This window comes from Phyllostomus hastatus, unplaced genomic scaffold (assembly GCF_019186645.2).
Source record: "Phyllostomus hastatus isolate PE091 unplaced genomic scaffold, TTU_PhHast_1.1 phas_contig_40, whole genome shotgun sequence".
NCBI classification, from domain to species: domain Eukaryota; kingdom Metazoa; phylum Chordata; class Mammalia; order Chiroptera; family Phyllostomidae; genus Phyllostomus; species Phyllostomus hastatus.
In genome coordinates, this window is record NW_025333872.1 from 50,272,153 (window position 1) to 50,290,764 (window position 18,612).

The 18,612-nt window shown below is 38.4% G+C and overlaps 1 pseudogene; it reads left to right on the forward strand.

Moving 5' to 3' along the window:
- Window positions 1–602: 602 nt before the first annotated feature.
- LOC123821831 lies at window positions 603–15,452 on the forward strand (annotated as a pseudogene).
- Window positions 15,453–18,612: the final 3,160 nt, after the last annotated feature.

An 18,612-nucleotide genomic window follows, 5' to 3' on the forward strand; every position in this document is an offset into this window, starting at 1 on the left:
ACCATTTAGAGGTTGAGTACTCCAGCAAAAGAGATGAGAAATAGAAGCCATGAGAGGAATATCAAATCAGTGAAGTAGCAGAGAAATCTAGAGAGAGAGAGTGGTCCAGTCCATTAACTCTTACTGAGAAGTCAGGTCAGTTGAATACTAGAAATTCAACATTGATGTTGACAAGATGAGATTATCAGGGTAGTTGTTAACTAAAGCCATTTCACTGCGGTGATGGAGACAAAAGCTGTATTTCCTGAATGGAGTAGACTGAGGAAAAAATAGGAGGTTTAGAAAGTAGAAGAACTTCTTTGTGGGAATTTTGTTTTGAATAAACTAGAGAAATTGGACAGTAGCTGAAGAGTATATGGGATTCAGTGAGACAGTTTTTAAGAGGTTAGGGGGTGGAGAGATTGAGAAAAAAAAAGAATTCAAGGACATGGAAAAATAATCAGTTAAAAAAAATAGAGAGTGACGTTACATGATGTGAATGATCCAAAAGTGAAACATAGATAATACAGGAGCAAGGGAATCACTGAAGAAGCACTGTCTTTGCACATGCTGGAGGGGATGGGATTGTGTACTTCCAGGGGAAGGGTGGCTGGGTTAGGATCATGGACACTCCTACTGTAACAGAGAGGAGTAAAGCATGTGAGTTCATCTACAGAAAGACTAATGGAATTGGTGAGCATGATGATGAGGTGAGATTAGAGGAGTGCTGTCAGTTTAAAGAAAGACAAGCCTAGATAGAAAAATCTTAGAAAGCACAGGAGTGAATACCAGGAAAATACAGTGGAATATTGTAGTATTTTCAAGACTGTTTTGAGATTTGTGGTCAGAAATCTGAGGTGACTCCAATCAGCATGATTATGTGAATCTCCAACAATATTTGTCCTCTCAGGTTTGGGCAGAAAACAGAATCATCATACTTCAACCACTAGTGGAGAGGGATAACTGTTAGGCTGGGTTATCACTGGGTTAGGATCTGCCTGGAGTGGCCATGGTGTCTGATGATGGCTAGATAGAGAGGACCATCGCTGAAGGGGTAACCCTTATAGCACAGAGGTGGCCAAACCCCACGATGGGGCAGTGATGTAAATGAAGTGGTCTGGATTAAGACAACAGGCAATGGATGTTGTGTTGCAAGCTAGAGAGTGCATGATCTCTATAAAGGCCCGCTGCTACATTAGTTTAGCCCATCATTGCCAAGTGAGTTTGTGGGGCCAGCAATGAGATCTTGGTATTGTTCAAGAGAAGCCTGAAAATATGGTTTTTTATTTGAAATGTTCTTATTTTAAAAACAATCTGCATGTCATCCCCTCAAAAAACAAAAAAAAAGCAAAAAAAAAACCCCCACAAAAAACCCAACCAACAAAACAGTCAATGGGCCATCAGTTTGCAACTCTGTCTTTGCATAACTTTTAAGTCTTCTGTAGAGTAATTGTAATCACCCGTGCTATAAAGTGCTTTTACATACACTGCTTACTTTAACCCTTAATAGAAGCCAATCTGGTAAATATTACTATCTTCATTTAAAAAACAAGGGAACCAAGGCTCAGAAACTTGTGCTCTTAGGCCTTCAATAGACGTCTTGCATGCTGAAGTTCTGTCTTTACCTTCATTTCTATCTCTTGAAGCCTCCTACACTCAACTGAACTACCCATGTGTCCTTGAACTTGCCAGTATGTTCTTGCTACATTGTCCTTGCTTTGGATCCTTCTGCTTTGAATTCCTTTTTCAAAACTCAATTTCCCTACTTTATGACTTCTCTACTAAAGTTGAAATGCCTCCTCTGCAGGAATATCTTCAGCTGGCTTTATGTTTCCTTCTGTTAGTCATTCATAGATCATATTTTGCTATGAATTATTAATTACTAACTAAAACTTTAGGGCAGGGAGCAAGACTTATGTCTCTTTACAGTACCCCATGGAATCCTTCTAAGTCTCTACACAAAATAGATATTTGGTGATATTTGTTGAATTAAATTTTCCACTTAATCTCAGTGGCAGAATAAAAGTTGTGCATTTATTGTGCAGTCCATGATGTGAGTCAAGCGTTGAATTAATTTAATCAACCTTCTGAACCAGCATAATAGAGATTCAGCACATTTCTACCTACAAAAAGGGTAAGAGCTCAGCCTGTGAGCTAGAAGACAGCAGCAGTGCAGCCTCAGAGATGGAATGAATCAGTGACAAGACTTAGGCCATATCTCACTCACAAATAGCTGGCCAGTGATTACTGTGAAAAGACTTACTATGGCTTAGCTCTTTTGTTCAAATGTAAACCAAGATTTTCAAAGAGTTTATTAAATAGTTCCTTAAAGAATATATACCTTATGTTGCAATGAGACCCCAGTGGATGGAGCACTTTATGTCACCTCTTGAGAAGATAAAGGGGTAAAATGCAGTTAGACATTTTCATACCACTAGTGAATCAGAAACAGAAGCCACTGTCCCTCCAACAGTGAGATAAAAACAGGTTCATCTGTTAGCTGGGACCAACGTATGGTACAATATTCATTTCCACTGACTCTGATTGAGAGTGAACACAGGAAGTGTTCACAGTTGCATTTTCCATTTATTGCTTTCTTCTCAGTTTCAAACTGCTTCTCTTCATTTTTGTATGATTTGGTATGAGCTACTTTAGGCATGCTAATTTAATGCTATTTTCTCCAACCTACTTGATGTCTGCAAAGAACTAAAGATGTATTTTGCATTAATGTTACTAAGTTGAACTGGTCAGGAATTAATGAAGATAGCTGGAAAAAAAAGACAGTATTTTTAAAACAGATTTATTCTAATTTATGTGCTAATGATTAAGTTAAAGTCCTTAGTACATGTATGAGTAAAATGAAAATTAATGAACCCAACAGAATTTAGACAAATGGATGAATTGAGAGGAGAAGCAGTGGGAAAATTATAGATATTTATTGCAATCAATGAAATATCCTGGGTTGGGAGCTAATTTCTGAACAAGTCAATTACCATTGATTAGTCTGTAAAAGTTGATCTTTTGATCCTTAGCTGTCTCCAGCAGTTCCTTCAGCTGTGCTCACCGTACCAGTAGGAGCAAGGACGTTCCCATTAGGACAAAGGTCTCCGCAGCCATTAGCTTACTTAGTAGCACTAGCTGGCTTTGAAAGTAGCTTCCAATCATAAGTTTAACATAGAGTAAATATATGTAACATAGTTTAACTTTTAGGATAAAGGTTATCACAGGAGCCATACGTGATAAATCAGTAGGACATGTAATAATTCCAGATCAATGGATATTCACTAAACAAAGTTAATAAAGGTAATAAGTTATTGCATTTAACTGAAGTTTTGTATTTGTTCACCACAGTCCATTGAAAAAGAAAGCTCTTTCTTTTACCTTTCCAAAGTAACATGTGTAATTAAGTATGAGGACACGTGAGGCTGAGAGACTAGTTTTGGGATCCCTCTCTCTCCCCATGAGCTGACAGAATCAAGGCAAATTACTGGTCCAACTTTTTGTTGTTTTTCAAGTTTAAGTGGTACTACTGAGACCTCAGAGGTGTCAGTATTGGCACTAGTTCTGGTACATAGGATGCTTTCTACAAAAAATAGCTACATTATTACGTTGCTATTTTAAATATATAAATAAAAGATGAAAGTATAAATTAACACAACCCCAAAACATTGATATAATTTCTTGTGGGCTTTTTTTTTCTATATATATTTTTACACACACACAAAATTGAGATTGTATTATACCTGTTATTTTTGTCTTCTCACTTAACAAAATATTGGCAATATCTTCTGGTAGCCTTAGGTATTAGTGGAAGCTCTTTTAAAGGTTTTATTCATTATAAGTTTTTCTGAGATGAATTTGGGATAACATGTCAGGGATTTCGAATTTCCATCCTCTTGGGTGACAGAAGTTGTACCTGTAGGCATCCTCGGCAGGGACTACCACTGCAGCCCAGTCAATGGCATCTATTTCTTTCCATCAATAGACAGTTACAGAAAATATGTGGAGACAGTGATTCTTGAGAATCCCCAATTTTTTTTGGTGCCTTAAAAGCCAATTTCCTAAACAACCATATGTTAATGAAAATCTAATATAGTAGGTTCTCACAAACCTTAGACGCAGAGTTAAACTGGAGAGTCTAGGGCAGATGCTAAAGATGAAACTCTATCTGCCCTGTCAGTATTAGCTGCAAGAAGGGATGGCTCAAAATCACCAAGAGACAAGTTGGAAATGCTGGCCTTTGCCCCTCCCCTCTCTGCCTTATCTTCCTATCCACTTAAGTCTTTGGTTCTCTCTTCTCAGTGTTCATCAGCACCATTGTTCACACTCTCTGACAATCCATAATAGCTCTAGTTTCAATCCAGCTGTCATGAAACAACAGATCCAGTTTATGCAGAACCTGCAGCAGAGCACACTTCAGAAATTCCCAGAGAAGGTCAGAGACACAGAAGTCATTTCAAGCTGCTGTAGCCAGAACCTACATTTACCAATAGAATTGGTACTAAATGAAAGGCAAACTTGCTTCGTTTTCAGTCTATAGATTTTCGACCTGGCAGAAACTCCATTTCTTTAACATGACCCTTGCTTTCTCTCTGTCCACTCCCTTCCTTAATCATTAAGCCCTCCTGACATCAGATTCTAATCAGCATCAAACTGTCTTCAAGAACAAAGCCTCAGGTCTGTTACCAGAGAATCAGAGTTTTGATTAAGCTACAGATAACATCTTGACTTTAGTTGTGTTTCAGCCTCAGGCCCAGGAAAGCTGAACTACTGTTCTGACCACACCCTCATGAGACCAGACAGAATGAAACCTTGGCTGACTTCAGGGCCTAACACACTGATCAAGTATTCTACCCCAGGCCCCACCAATCAGTACAGCCGATGACCTCAACTCCTTTAGCAACCAGTGATTAATGACTTCGCCCCTATATAACCCTCCCTCCCCACAAACCATGGGAACCAGGTCTTTGAGCAGGGATCCACCTGTGAATCTGGGCTTGACACCATTTCCTTAAAATAAACCTTTACTTTCTCACCTGTGAATTCCTGTTTACATCTTATAGGGCTTTGATGCATGGTGAGAAATGGACCCCTTTGGTCTGGTAACAGACTTTTTAAATGTTTGCTATAGAAGCAAACAGTGAGAGGAGAGAAGGAGGGAGGGACTCAGAGACTGAGAGAGAATGCTTGGGAAAAAGAAGCAAAAACTACCTGCATCTCAAAGACCTTCAATTACAATTCTCCTTTGTTTCAGACAACTTCTTTTTAACTACAGTAATCTTATCTGTGAGTATGCATATTAATTGTTGTCTATATTTTGTTTTAGAATTTAATAAATTGCTACTTTGTATTATTTTAAATGTTTATTTTGGTTTTATTGGGGGTGGTTAGGAGGGAAGTCACAGTTTGCATTCAAATGGAATTCAGCTATATCCATGTGTATCCAGTGGGGACTGTGGGATGGGTATGTTCACACCGGAGGACTACTTACATGAGGACTGAAGTTCTTCTTGGGCAAGAACTCATTCTAAGAAAAAGGACATATTGACCTTAGCTCAGCAAGAGGCTCTAGCTCCATGGCTTCAGCTTGATTACAGCTGTTTTAGACTACCCCATGGTTATACGAGGACTTCAGTTATCTCTGGTGTTCACTGGAGCAGTGGATTCCAGCTGGAATTGTGAGCACTTGTGAGCCACTCCTCGGCAACTCCTCAAGTAACAAAGGGAGACTCTTCTCAGGCAAGAGGTCTTGCTTGAGCAGGTGGGAAAACCATTGAAATTCGAGATATTACTTTTTGCATGATCTTTATATGGCCCATAGGACGAAAGCCTGAGAAACTCAGATTGAGTTTCGTGTTGTTTTGTCTTTCCACCAACATAGTAAATTTTTGCTGAAATCGGGGGCCATTATATTTTTTCCTTTCCATCCCTCAGATGTGTCTCTAATTCTGGCTTTCTTTATTCTCATCTGAATGATCATAGAAGCCACTATTTCCCAGCCTCCTGTCTCACATTCTAGCCATTCATTCTCCTCACTGCTGCTGGGCTTCTCTCTCTAAATGAGAACCCAGTGTGCACTCTCCAGTCAATAGATGGTGTCTGCACTCGCCTCTTTTCTCCCCCATTTACCTTTGAAATGACTAAGAAATATACAACTAAAACAAAGTCATTACAGTGATGATCACAGGAAGAGAAGTAATGTCAGAAGAGAAGACATGTTGAGGGAATTTTTGGAACATATAAGGCAATCCATTCAGAATGGAGGCGCTCATGATATAAGGCAAGCAAAGAAAGCAACTCCTAGAAAACCGTCTGATTATAACAGAGGAGAGATTTGCTTAAAAGGGTTATCTTATATTTTTTAGGATAAAAATTAAAAGTCACACTGAATTTGCTTGGTTTAGAAATCGCTTGGTGCGGTTTCTGAAAAAATGAATCAGAGATAATTTTGTACAGGTCACCATAACCTGGCCACATAAAATATTTTACATTGTTTCCCTAAATAAAATGAAGAAGTTGAGCTAATAATATTAATCAAGCTCCTATTTTTCTGAAAGTTTCTTAGAAATCAATCTACCAATACAAAGTCAGCTTCCATTGTGACATGGAGCTTGAAGAGTTGCACCTGTGCGGGGAGGGCAAGGAACCCTGGAAAAGGACTGAGTTCTCAAACTAAGGGAGACTGATGGAGCAGGTGATGTCTTGAGGTTGAAGGCAACCTCTCAGCTTTTTCCCAGCTGAGGAGAGACATGGCTCGGGTCTGAGGGTGTCCTGCCCTGGGAACCTAAATTTAGAAGGGAAGGTGAAGTGCATTTTATTCAGAGGTGCCATTTTATTTTAATCTTCCATAATTCATTAAAAGCCCTCTTTTTAAAATTTTAGTTTTATTGTTTATGCTGTTACAGTTGTTCCCACTTTTTCTCCCTTTCCCTACCTCTACCCAGCCTCATCCTCTCTCTTCCCCAAGCCAATCCCCATATTGTTGCCTGTGTCCATGGGCTGTGCATAAATGTTCTTTGGTTAATCCCTTCACCATCTTTCATCCCATTCCCCACCCCTTTCTAGTAGCTGTCAGTCTGTTTTATGTATCTAAGCTTCTGTTACTATTTTGTTTGTTAATTTTTATGTTCCTTTGATTCCACAGATGGGTGGGATTGTGTGGTATTTTCATTTCACTGACTGGCTTAATTTACTTAGCATAATTTTCTTCAGGTCCATTCATGCTGCTGCAAAATATGAGTTTCTTCTTTTTTACTGCTGTGTAGGATTTTGTCGTGTAACTGTATCACACTTTTTGATCCACTCATGTACTGATGGGCACTTAGGCTGTTTCCAGATCTTGGCTACTTGTTTATAGCTGCTATAAATAGTGCTGCTGTAAACATAGGGGTGCATACATATTTTTTACATTGGTGTTTAGGAATCTCTGGGGTATATTTCAGAAGTAGAATCACTGGGTCAAAAGGGAGTTCCATTTTTAATTTTTAAAGGATATTCTGTATTGTTTTCCACAGTGGCTGCACCAGATTGCATTCCCACCAACAGTGTACTAGGGTTCCCTTTTCTCCACATCCTCACCAGCACTTGTCGTTTATTGATTTATTCATGGTAGCCATTCTGATAGATGTAAGGTTACAAAGAGCCCTTCTAAACATTTTTTATAGTGAGGAAATATTTGATGACTAGTAAATGAAAGTATTTAAAATTAAGTGAATTAATCATAATACAAACAGAACAGCCATTGTTAATATAATGAGAGTTTGTGTGGCATTGATGTAACCTGGCAGCCAAGGAGAGTGGACTGGAATGTGAGTGTATATTTTTATGGCTGAACAGTATTCCACTGTGTAAATGTGCCAAAGACAGAACTATGTGCCATAGTTCTATCCACTCATCTACTCATGGGCACTTGGGCTGCTTCCATATCTTGGCAATTGTAAGTAATGCTGCAATGAACATTGGAGTGCTCATGTTCTTTCAAATTAGTATTTTGGGTCCTTCAGGCACATTCCCACATGGCTGTAAAAAAAGAAGAAAGATTTATCATTTGCAACAGTATAGATGGACCTGGAGAATATTATGCTAAGTGAAATAAGCTAGTCAGAGAAAGACAAATACCATATGATTTCACTCATATGTGGAATCTAATGAACAAACTGAACTAACAAGCAAAATAGAGACAGACTCATAGATAGCAGGATGACAGCTAAGACAGGGAGGGTAGGGTGTTGAGGGATTAAACAAAAGAGAAAAAGGACTCATGGGCATGGACAACAGTGTGGCAATTGCAGGGGGGGGTTAGGTATAAGGGGACTAAATGATAATGGAAAATATACAATTAAAATCATTAAAATAGATATTGGACAATTTAAGTCTCGTGTGTGAAATTTAAAATTACTTGCTAGTAGGCTTTTGATTTCTGATTCAATAGACTGGAACAAATAATTCCAGTCTTCCTCTTGGTTCTGTATTTCACTAAGGTAAAATAATTAAGGTGACAGTTTTTGCTTGGAGAACCCATCAGTGCTATTCAACATAAGACCAAAGGTAAAAAAAAGTTCAGCTGGAAGTTGTGCTAAGCCGTTTGGAGCAATTTTGAAGGAGTGAATGAGCCTTGTTTTAATGTGTAATTAGTGGATTTATCACAGTCCAGATTCTAATACAGTTTCAAAAGTAAATAAATTATTCATTAAATGTGAATGGTTGTATTTTGCCATTTTTTTCCTACTATGCCCTAGTGAGGGAGAGGAAGCATTAGTTTTTATTTTAGTTACTTATGAATATTACCCAAATGTCAGCCTCTGAGCAAATTCTATTGGCAGCATGCTGACAGCTGACATGGAGCTGTGACAATCTCCATGCCTAACAATTTAAATCTTTTTAAAAAAAGATTTTATTTATTTATTTTTAGAGAGAGGGGAAGGGAAGGAGAAAGAGAGGAAGAGAAACATCAATGTATGGTTGCCTCTCGCACATCTCCTTCTGGGGGCCTGCCTTGCAACCCCGGCATGTGACCTGACTGGGAATCGAACTGGCAACCCTTTGGTTCACAAGCCCATGCTCAATCCACTGAGCTACGCCAGCCAGGGCAACAATTTAAATCTTGATTAAAAAACTCATAAGCATGGCCTACAGAGTAGGAGGGACTCCTGGGAGTAGATGACAAGGTAGAACCAAGGTTTGGAGCCCTGTGAGTTCCTTGGAGTTAAGCAGAGTTAAGGGCAGGGTTTAAAGTGGGACAGGCAGTCCTTAAGCACTAATGTGTGCAGCAAACAAAGGCAGTAAAAACAGGGCTGGGGCTGTAGGTGGGGAGATTGATCCCCTGGCAGGAGAAGGGGTCCGGGGATCAAGAATCCCATAGCAAGGAAACTGGACTGTACAGTGATAGTGACTTATCTGTGTACAATCGTATCTGTACCCTGCCCTCCCCCAGTGTCACAGGGCCTGCCCCCTCAGCACTGTATTTCTCAGTCTTCCTTATTCATTGGCTTCCTTATTCATTTAGGTCAATGGGAGGAAGCTGAGGGAGGTGGGAGGAAGTGGGGAGCAGGGAAGCCAGTGTGTGTCTCCTTTGTAATTCCAGCTTCTGCGGTGTTTCTGGGCTGCAGTCCAGCTCCCACCCTGAGCCCAGGCTCTGGGGCTCCAGTAACACTTTTTCCCTTTGCTCTTAGCCTGAGGAAGGGTAACACCTTCGCACAAGATTTTAAATTTCTGGGTTGCCTCACCATCCCATGTTTCAGCACTCTGTGTTGCTCACATCTGGCTTGCTTCAATCATTTGTATTACCTACCTAGACTTCAAAAGCACTCGAGTTTGGGATTCCTGGTCTGAGCATAGCAATGTTTGAAGGGCTGTCTGTCTTATTTATTTAAAAATTCCCTTGCTTAGCAGTCCCTGGCACACACAGGCGTTCACAAATGTGTGTTCAATGAACAAATGGATGATGTGCAGTATGGGTGGAAGAGCCACAGCCACATCTGACTGTGAGGCCAGGCCTGGGGTTTGGGAATGCTCCAGGTCAGAGTGGAGGGTGCAGAGCAGTGGGGCTCAATGTTTCCTGAAGGCTGTTTGGGTTGGTGTTAGGTGGAGCACCTGACTCAACAATGGCCTACTCAATAATTGTATCATCTTTTCCAGTAAGGCGCCTCAGGAGAAACGCTGTGTCTCCATGAGATGGTATTACAAATGATTGGTGGAGAGGCCACATTTGTCATGTGAGTGTGATGACAAAGACTGGCTCAAATCCCAGCTCCAACCACAGGTGCTGCATTAGTTCCTTCTCTGAGCCTCTGTTTCCTCATCTGCAAAATGTGGATGAGACTGCCACCAAATAGAGCTCTTTCAAAAATATATGTCAAGTGCTTGGGACAGATTAGGTATTAATAAGTAGTAGATATTATTGCTACCCTTTTTCTAAATAAATTGAATGTGCCAGTTCATGAATTAGTGGCTTGTTACAAAGTTAAGTTCTAACATCTGTTTCATGGATTAATTTTGGGATTTTTATTTCTGATATTATTGTAAAATATTGAAATACATGCATGAATATGAACTTGACTACCTATAAATAGAATTTCATTTGGTTACGAACACTTTCCAAATTACTATATAATACACTCATTTTAACAACTAGACATGATTATTTGAAAATTCACTTTTTTTCATCTGGCAATCTCATCTCAAATTTCTAATTATTTTTCATCTTGTTATTTTTGATATTATTTATTTCAATGTTATATTTCTTTTTACAGAAAATCAAAGTGGCTTACAAGTAGTATCTCAGCGAGTCTCATGTACTATCCAGTCTGTATAATGAGGCTATTTCTGTATTTCTAGCTACAATGAGGGTTTGTTTATGTGGACATAGGACTACAATGCTTCCAGTCCAAAACTTGTTTGAGAGATGTACATACAAATTCTTATTATTTTAGGAATTAATCCATTTAGCAAAATGTTGCCCTTGTCAGAAATCTTTTCATATATACACTCATAATCTCTCTACATGCAGTGTTTATATGTATTTAAAACAATGTATGTATGTAGTTAACACTATGGCATGTTTTATCTGATGTTAGAACAATAAGTTTCTGTTTATTTGGATATGTGAATGGTAGGAAGTCCTTTCTCCCTCTACTACGACTTCTTTTCAATTTCTCCATACCTCTGATGTTTCCAAAGAGATGCTAATCTGACCAGACTTCAGGACTCTGGTTGGGCTCTCTCAGTCAGGGCTGAGCCAGACCTGCAGTATTGAAAAAGAATGTCCTCCTGTTCAGCCCTCCCTTCCCTTTCGGCTGCATCCATTGGTTCTGAGGATATGAAAGATGAGCCTTGGACTCCTTTGGGCCTAGTTGTTGTGGGTTTTTTCCCTCTCACAAAAGCACTTAGGTGCTTGGAAATTCTTATTGTTTCAGGCTGTAGTTGATGATAATATTGAGATTTAATAGGAACAGAGAGGCCCTACTTTGGTTCAAGGTCTAAGCCAGGTGCTGCAGTTGAGATTTATCACAGATCCTGTGCTGGAAGCTCTGTGTGCCCAGCTAACAAGACAGTGGGAATTACATTTTCCATGAGTCATGTCCTCATGTGGTAGCTCTTTCAGGAACCTAGAGTGAGAAGGGTTGACCTGGCCAAGGCAGGATTTGGCCACCACCCTTGGTGGATAACACTGTTGAAGCCTTACTTGTGCTTTCAGATGGGCAAATTAATGTTATTTGGTTAAATTTAAATTTTATGTGTCATTTTTGGTGGAAAATCTAATTGGTTCTTCTGATTATTGTTGCAACTTAAATATCTCAGAAAGATATTAAATAGTACTGAGTACTAAATCTATATGAGCTTAAGTTCTAGGGTAGGCATGCTCAGATTCATACCTCTACATTAGACAATGATTTTCCCCAATCTTGATGGTGCAAATGTCTGGGATACTGCGTTACAGGGATGCATTGACTTGGATGCTGTCCATACTATTGTTTCCTATGGCTTTGTTACCTGTAATTAGTGGATAAATGTTTTTAAAAAGTGGACTTCTAATTTTGTCAGTGTAATGAAATAACCTGAAGACTCTAACTATAGAAATTGTAAACAGTGGATAAAATATAAAAAATATAATTTGAATGTATGACTGAGATAGCAAAAAATCAAAAGAAATCCTTAGAGTGAAAGCTTGAATCTGAACATGTAAATGACTGCTGACATTGGTGGTTGCTCTAAGGGCCCATGCAGGTCCTGAATGGGCCTTCCTTTGGGTTTAGCCGTAGAGGATGGCTGAAGGTCAGAAGTCAGTCAAGAGCTCAGGTTCTGGTAGGTGTCCTGTCCTGCTCTTTACCCCTTTTTGTCTTTTCCATCTGTTCTTTTCAAAGGCAGTGCCATTATATACTGATTCTAGATTATTAGCTCTCAAGAGATCTTCGAGATTATTTAATCTAAGTCATTTTTTTGTGTAGGAGGGGATATTGAGACTCATAAAATTTCAATGGTTTCATTAGTGGCAGAACCAGGACAAGAACCAGTTTTCTCCTATTTCAGAATCCATTCTTCTTCACCATCTTTCATTCAAAAAGGAAATGATGGGTGTGTGTGTGTGCGTGTGTGTGTGTGTGTGTGTGTGTGTGTGTGTAGTGATGAGTCTTTCTGGGCAGAAGCTTGAACAGATAATGTAATACACTTTAAAAATGTTTGGGGCTAAATGTTTATGTGGTGGGAGACAGAGGAGGGCCTTAGGCTCTTCCTAGGCTGCTGAGGCCCAGTTTCCCATGTCTACAGAAGGTGCCCCTTCAACTGTTCTCCTGGAGCTACAGATTGGAAGGGCTGGTGCTGCTCATTTTGTCCGTGTGCTTGGAGCAAATGGAGGTCTAGGCATCTCTTCATACTTTTTGAAGCACCATGAGATCATAAGGCCCAATACAAAGCTAAGGTCACACCTCTCACCAGGACCACCCCTTTGAATGAGGGCTTGCATTAAGTATGACAAGATTCCTAGTGATACACTCTGACCTTCAGGGTTGCTGAAGGATTCCCCGGTCTCATTCCACATCTGAAGGTTGGGTGTTAGAATATGGGTCCATCAATGCTAGACAGAGACATTTGAACTTTCTGGGAAGGGTAGTAATTTGATGTTTTTTAAACTGAGGTCTAAAAATGTCATTCAGACCCATGGACATGGGCAATGGTGTGGTGATGTACTGTGGGAGTGGGGAGTGGGCTGTGCAGAGGAGGGCAAAGAAGGAAAAATTGAGACAACTGTAATAGAACAGTAATAAAAAATAAATTAAAATGTCATCCAATATTCATTTAGTGGGAATTTTAAAAAAGCAGATTTTATATTTAAAAATGTGTCAGTAGCAGACTCAGTCACTAATTTACTTCCACTGACCAAAGCAGAGTCAATATTGTTAAAATATTCAGTCAAATGTTTTACTCTTTTTTCTCTTTCCAGTTTTCTGCTGCAGTTTTGTGAATAGGACAACTTTTGGGGAAGCAATTTTAGATTTATAAAATTAAAGAGATACAAATTTAGATAAAAAAATGTTTCCTGTTTTTGGTGAGTAGTGCTACAATATGCAGTATTTGTTTTGGAATTTTAACCTGAATATTGACTTTTAATGAATCATGACTCTTTGAGTATAGCACACAAGTCCCTAATGGAAATAGTCTGATTCATCCTGGTCTGCTTTTATTTTTAATTTTAAATATACACTTAAATTATTTTCCCTCATTTGTTGGTGCTGCCTGCTTTCTGAGGTAATTAATGTAGAGCATCAGAAGAAGAAAAATATGAGGCAAAGGGAAAAGGAGATTTAGAACTGGCTGTATTTCAAGGAGTGAAAGATCTAAGACCTGTTCTAGGTGCCCGGCCAGGTGGGTCCTAGCAGGGTGGAACTGGAGGTATGAGGAAGTGCCAGGAAGTGGGGGAGATCTATCAGCCAAGGAAGAAAGAACACCATGAAAGCTTATATATTTCTTCTAGACACAAGCTTTTTCCCCTTATAGTAAACTTTAAAAGAAGTGAATGCTTTCACAGGGACAGTAAAATTAATATTTTTAAAATACAGTGAACCATATAAATCTTTTAAAAATAGCATTAGAAAAAATTCGGTCTTATTTCACATGGGCATTTCTTGTAGTACTCAGACAAAAACTGAAATCATAACATTAAAATGTAATTTATTGAAGATGTTTCTTGTGGGGGGTAATCTTAGAGATTCTCATGTGTAGAATTTAATAGTAATCTACCTGGTACGAAGATAGTTCTAGAGAAATAGATGTATAGTCCTTTAGTATTCTTTTCCTTAAATATTGCTGACTTTAAACAGGAGCTGGTATTAAACAATAAAGTCTCATTTCCCGGGTTGATCTGGGAGCACTGGTGTTCTGAGGTGCCTATTGAAGAAGACCCATGTATTTGTAGACCAAATAATTAGAACATATTCCACCGAGTGATCATCATTCTTACCTGGATGAATCCGTCTCTGCAAAACAAGGTCCACAAGGTAGTTGGTGAGCATGATTAATTTCCTTCTCAAGAAATAGCTTAGAATCTATTTGGAGGAAAACTTGATTTGTCCCAGAATATCGTGCTGGTGAATATAGCCATACTATTTTAGGCTGTAAAGTGATGTTATTAAATTTTAGAAAATATTCTTGCACCCAGTACATGCCAAACTTATCCATGACATATACATATTTAAGAGATTATTAATATGGAATTTAGTATGACTTGGACAAGGACAAGGCAAATGCCATCTAAAATACTATATAATCTCATAGTTTTAAAAATGGTAGCTCTCTTTCCAGCTGGTGCCAAGCCATGGGCATTTCTTGGGGCAAGTGGCACAAGTGCACATGACCCAAGGGCAAGAGGAAACACGACCACAAGAAGCATCCCACATATGAGCTGGGAGGCTCTGCTGCCAAGACTAAGATTGACTCCTGCTGCATACACACAGTTAGTGTGCGGGGAGCCAACAAGAAGGACTGAGCCTTGAGGCTGGATGTGGGCAACCTCTCCTGGGGCTCAGAGTGTTGTACGGGCCAAACAAGGGTTATTGATGGTGTGTACAATGCATCCAATGACGACCTGGTCCACCTCAAGACCCTAGGAAAGAGCTGTGTCATGCTCATTGGCAGTGGAACAAGTCCTAGTATGCACTGCCTCTGGGCTGCAAGAAGAGGGCCAAGCTGGAGAGAAAGAGATTTAAAAAAAAACGATAAAAGAAAATTCAGAAGAAATGATGAGAGGAAAAAATGCCCAAATCAGCAGTCCTCTAGAGGAGCAGTTCTAGCTAGGCAAGCTTCTTGAGTGCATCGCTTCAAGGCCAGGCCGGGGTGGCAGAGCACAGGGCTGTGTGCTAGAAGGCAAGGGGTGGGAGTTCCAGCTGAGGGAGATTAAGGTCCAAAAGGCAAGCAAATCAAATCCTCTTCCTTTCTTGAAAGCTCATTTTAAAACAAAACAAGACAAAAAACTCAGGTAATAAAAGTGTTTATGCTCAGGTTAAAAAAAAGTGGTAGGTGATTTTTTGAAACTAAAAGAATAAGTTCTTGTTTACCTTCAAGGTGTACATACCTATATTTCATTTTAATAATTGATGTATTTCTTCTTAAGTCATTATTGAAAATAAACTATGTGCAAATCGGAAATAAATGATTAATAGGTAAATTGCATATCTTTCTATACAACAGGTCTCAACAGACATCTATCAGGGAACACCTTGGATTAAAGTATTTTTTTAAGATTTTATTTATTTATTTATTTTTAGAGAGATGGGGAAGGGAGGGAGAAAGAGTGGGAGTGAAACATCAATGTATGGTTGCCTCTAGCACACCCCATACTGGGGATATGGCCTGCAACCCAGGCATGTGCCCTATCTGGGAATCAAACCGGCAATGCTTTGGCTCGCAAGCCTGTGCTCAATCCACTAAGCTACACCAGTCAGGGTGGATTAAAGTATTTTTTTAAACTGATGAATACCTGTAATAATTTGAAGTACACAAATGATATTTTAAAAAATACAACTCAGAGTTTTAATTTTTCATGTACCTTTTTTAGTTAATTACAATTACCCTTTGTAGTACTTAAATCCTATCCTAGAAAATGTATTGTCTAAAATCTTAGAATATTCTCCTAACATCTGACTCTACCCATCCCAGTTCAATCCATTGTAATATTACTCACATAATTTTTCTTGTTTTATAGTTTTATTGAAAATGACTGAAGTACAATAACTACACATATTTTTAACTTTTATTTTTAATTAAATTTATTAGAATGACATTGGTTAATGAAATTATATAGGTTTCAAGTCTGCATTTTTAGGTTATATCATCTATGTATTGCACTGTGTGCCCTCTACCGAAAGTCGAATCTTCTTCCATCACCATATATTTGGCCCCCTTTCCCTTTTACTACCTCCCTACCCCTTCCCCTCTGGTAACACCGTACTATTTTCTGTGTCTATGAGTTTCAGTTTTACATCCCACACATGAGTGAAATCATATGGTTCTTAAGTTTTTCATCTGGCTTATTTAGTTTAGCATGTTTTCTCAGAATTTATCCCTATTGTGGCAAAAGGACAGTATTTCATCTTTTCTTATGGCTGAGGCAAACTACACATATTTAAGGTGTGTGATTTGATGAGTTTTGACATACATCAGTAAAACCATCACTACAATCAAGATAATCAATGTATCCATCCTTCCCAAAGATTTCTCACGGCCGTGCAATCGATCCCGCCTTCCTGCCTTCCCCAGTCCTCACACCCCCACATTGGCCCCCACCCCTCAGGCAATCACTGATTTGCTTTCTGTTCTGCCACTAGAGATTAGTGTGTGTTTTTTAGATTTTATAAAAATGGAATCATATGGTATGTACTATTTTTTTGGTCTATATTCTTTCATGCAGAATATTTATTTTGAAATTCATTCAAGCTTTGCCTGTATCAGTAGATGATTCCTTTTTATGGCTCTAATAGTGTTCCATTGAATGAATATATCACTGTTTGTGTATCCTCTTATTTGTTGCTGATCATTTGGGTTGTTTTTACTTTTTGACTATTATAAATAAAGTGGCTATCAGTATCTGTGTATAAATCCTTGATGGACATATGCTCTCTTTCTTTATTTTATTGTGCTCCACTGTATTTCTAAACAAAGAGGAATACATTTAAAAGAATCACTTTGAATAGCAGTTTATGCTGTTGTTGGAATTAGCTGATGGAAATGTATTGTTAGTTAGTACCAACTAGACTGATGGGGATAAAAGAGTAAACTGCCAAGTTCTAGCTACCAACCTTTTGAGATCTGAATGCAGCAGCTCCTGACAGAAAAAAATTCATTTTCTACTTACTTACACAGAATTTTCCTACATCTTTCTTCTTTTTGAATCTTTTACATAATTAGTATTCCAATTGCCACTTATCAGGAAAACCTTTCACATGCTATTTTACTAATTTAAAAACATATGTTGTTTGGGCTTTTAAATACCATAATCTCTCCAGCCAAATGTTAGACATATTATTTTTTACATATTTGTGAATCTGTTCTGTTCTTTTTCATAGCAAAAATGTACAGAATTTCTAACATTGATTTGGCTAATGCATATTTAGTAAATATCTTCAATCTCTTAAGTAATGTTAGAGCGCAGGCTTTGCTTATAATTCAAGAGAGAATGATGCTTTGATATATTCTGCCTACTTAACAAAGGTTGCTAACATAGTGAAGCACATGCCTCTTAACTAAAAGGAATTGCATTTGGGGATTTTAAGATAATATTTAAGTGTAAGTGACATGTAATTAAATTAATTAATAGTTAAAAAGTCCACAAAATTTACATACAAAGTGAGTTTATTCATAAATTAAATTTGTGATTCTGCATAATTTGAGTTGCCAAGAGGAAAAGATCAAGACAACTGGCACAATATTCTATTATAATATATTTTTAAATATTGTGCAAATATTAATGAAAGTGGAAAGGAGATAAACATGGGTTCAGTTTATAGATTCATCCTGACCTTCAGTTTTCAGTTTAACTATTTCCTCCCAGACTTTGCCTAGGACTCTGAAGTAGGTCTGTTTCTGTATTCTGTACCACAATTCTCTATTCATTGCTTTCATAACATTTTTTTTTCAGTTTGCAATTGTATAGTTTTTAATCTGTTTCTTTATTAGGTAAACTCTCACCATTGGGTTTTAGAGGTAAAATAGGCAAAGATTTGTCAATGGATCCAAATTATATTGGTGCCCAGCGTGGGTGAGACCAAATGGTCTTAGACATTAGAAAGAGCATTTGGAATCAAAGAGTCAGAAAGATCAGGGCTTTTGTCACAGCTGGGGCACTGGGCGTTGTAAGTGCTGCTGATGTGTAGATTATTGGGAAGAGGCATCATGCAAACAGTGGATAAACCCCTTCTTTTTTTTTTAAGGCATTTGGGAATGGAACAAATTTTGATACCAAAATTTTCTCTGTTTTCCTTTTTCTCAGTTAGGATGAAAAATCAAGACTTTATACTGTAAAACAGCTAATATCTTGTGCATGAACGAGCACCACTATGTGAAATATTAATAGTTCACCTTTAGACATTGGCATAGTAGGTAGGCAAAGTGAGGCGTGGGTAGGTAGTGGTAGACAGACTTTCC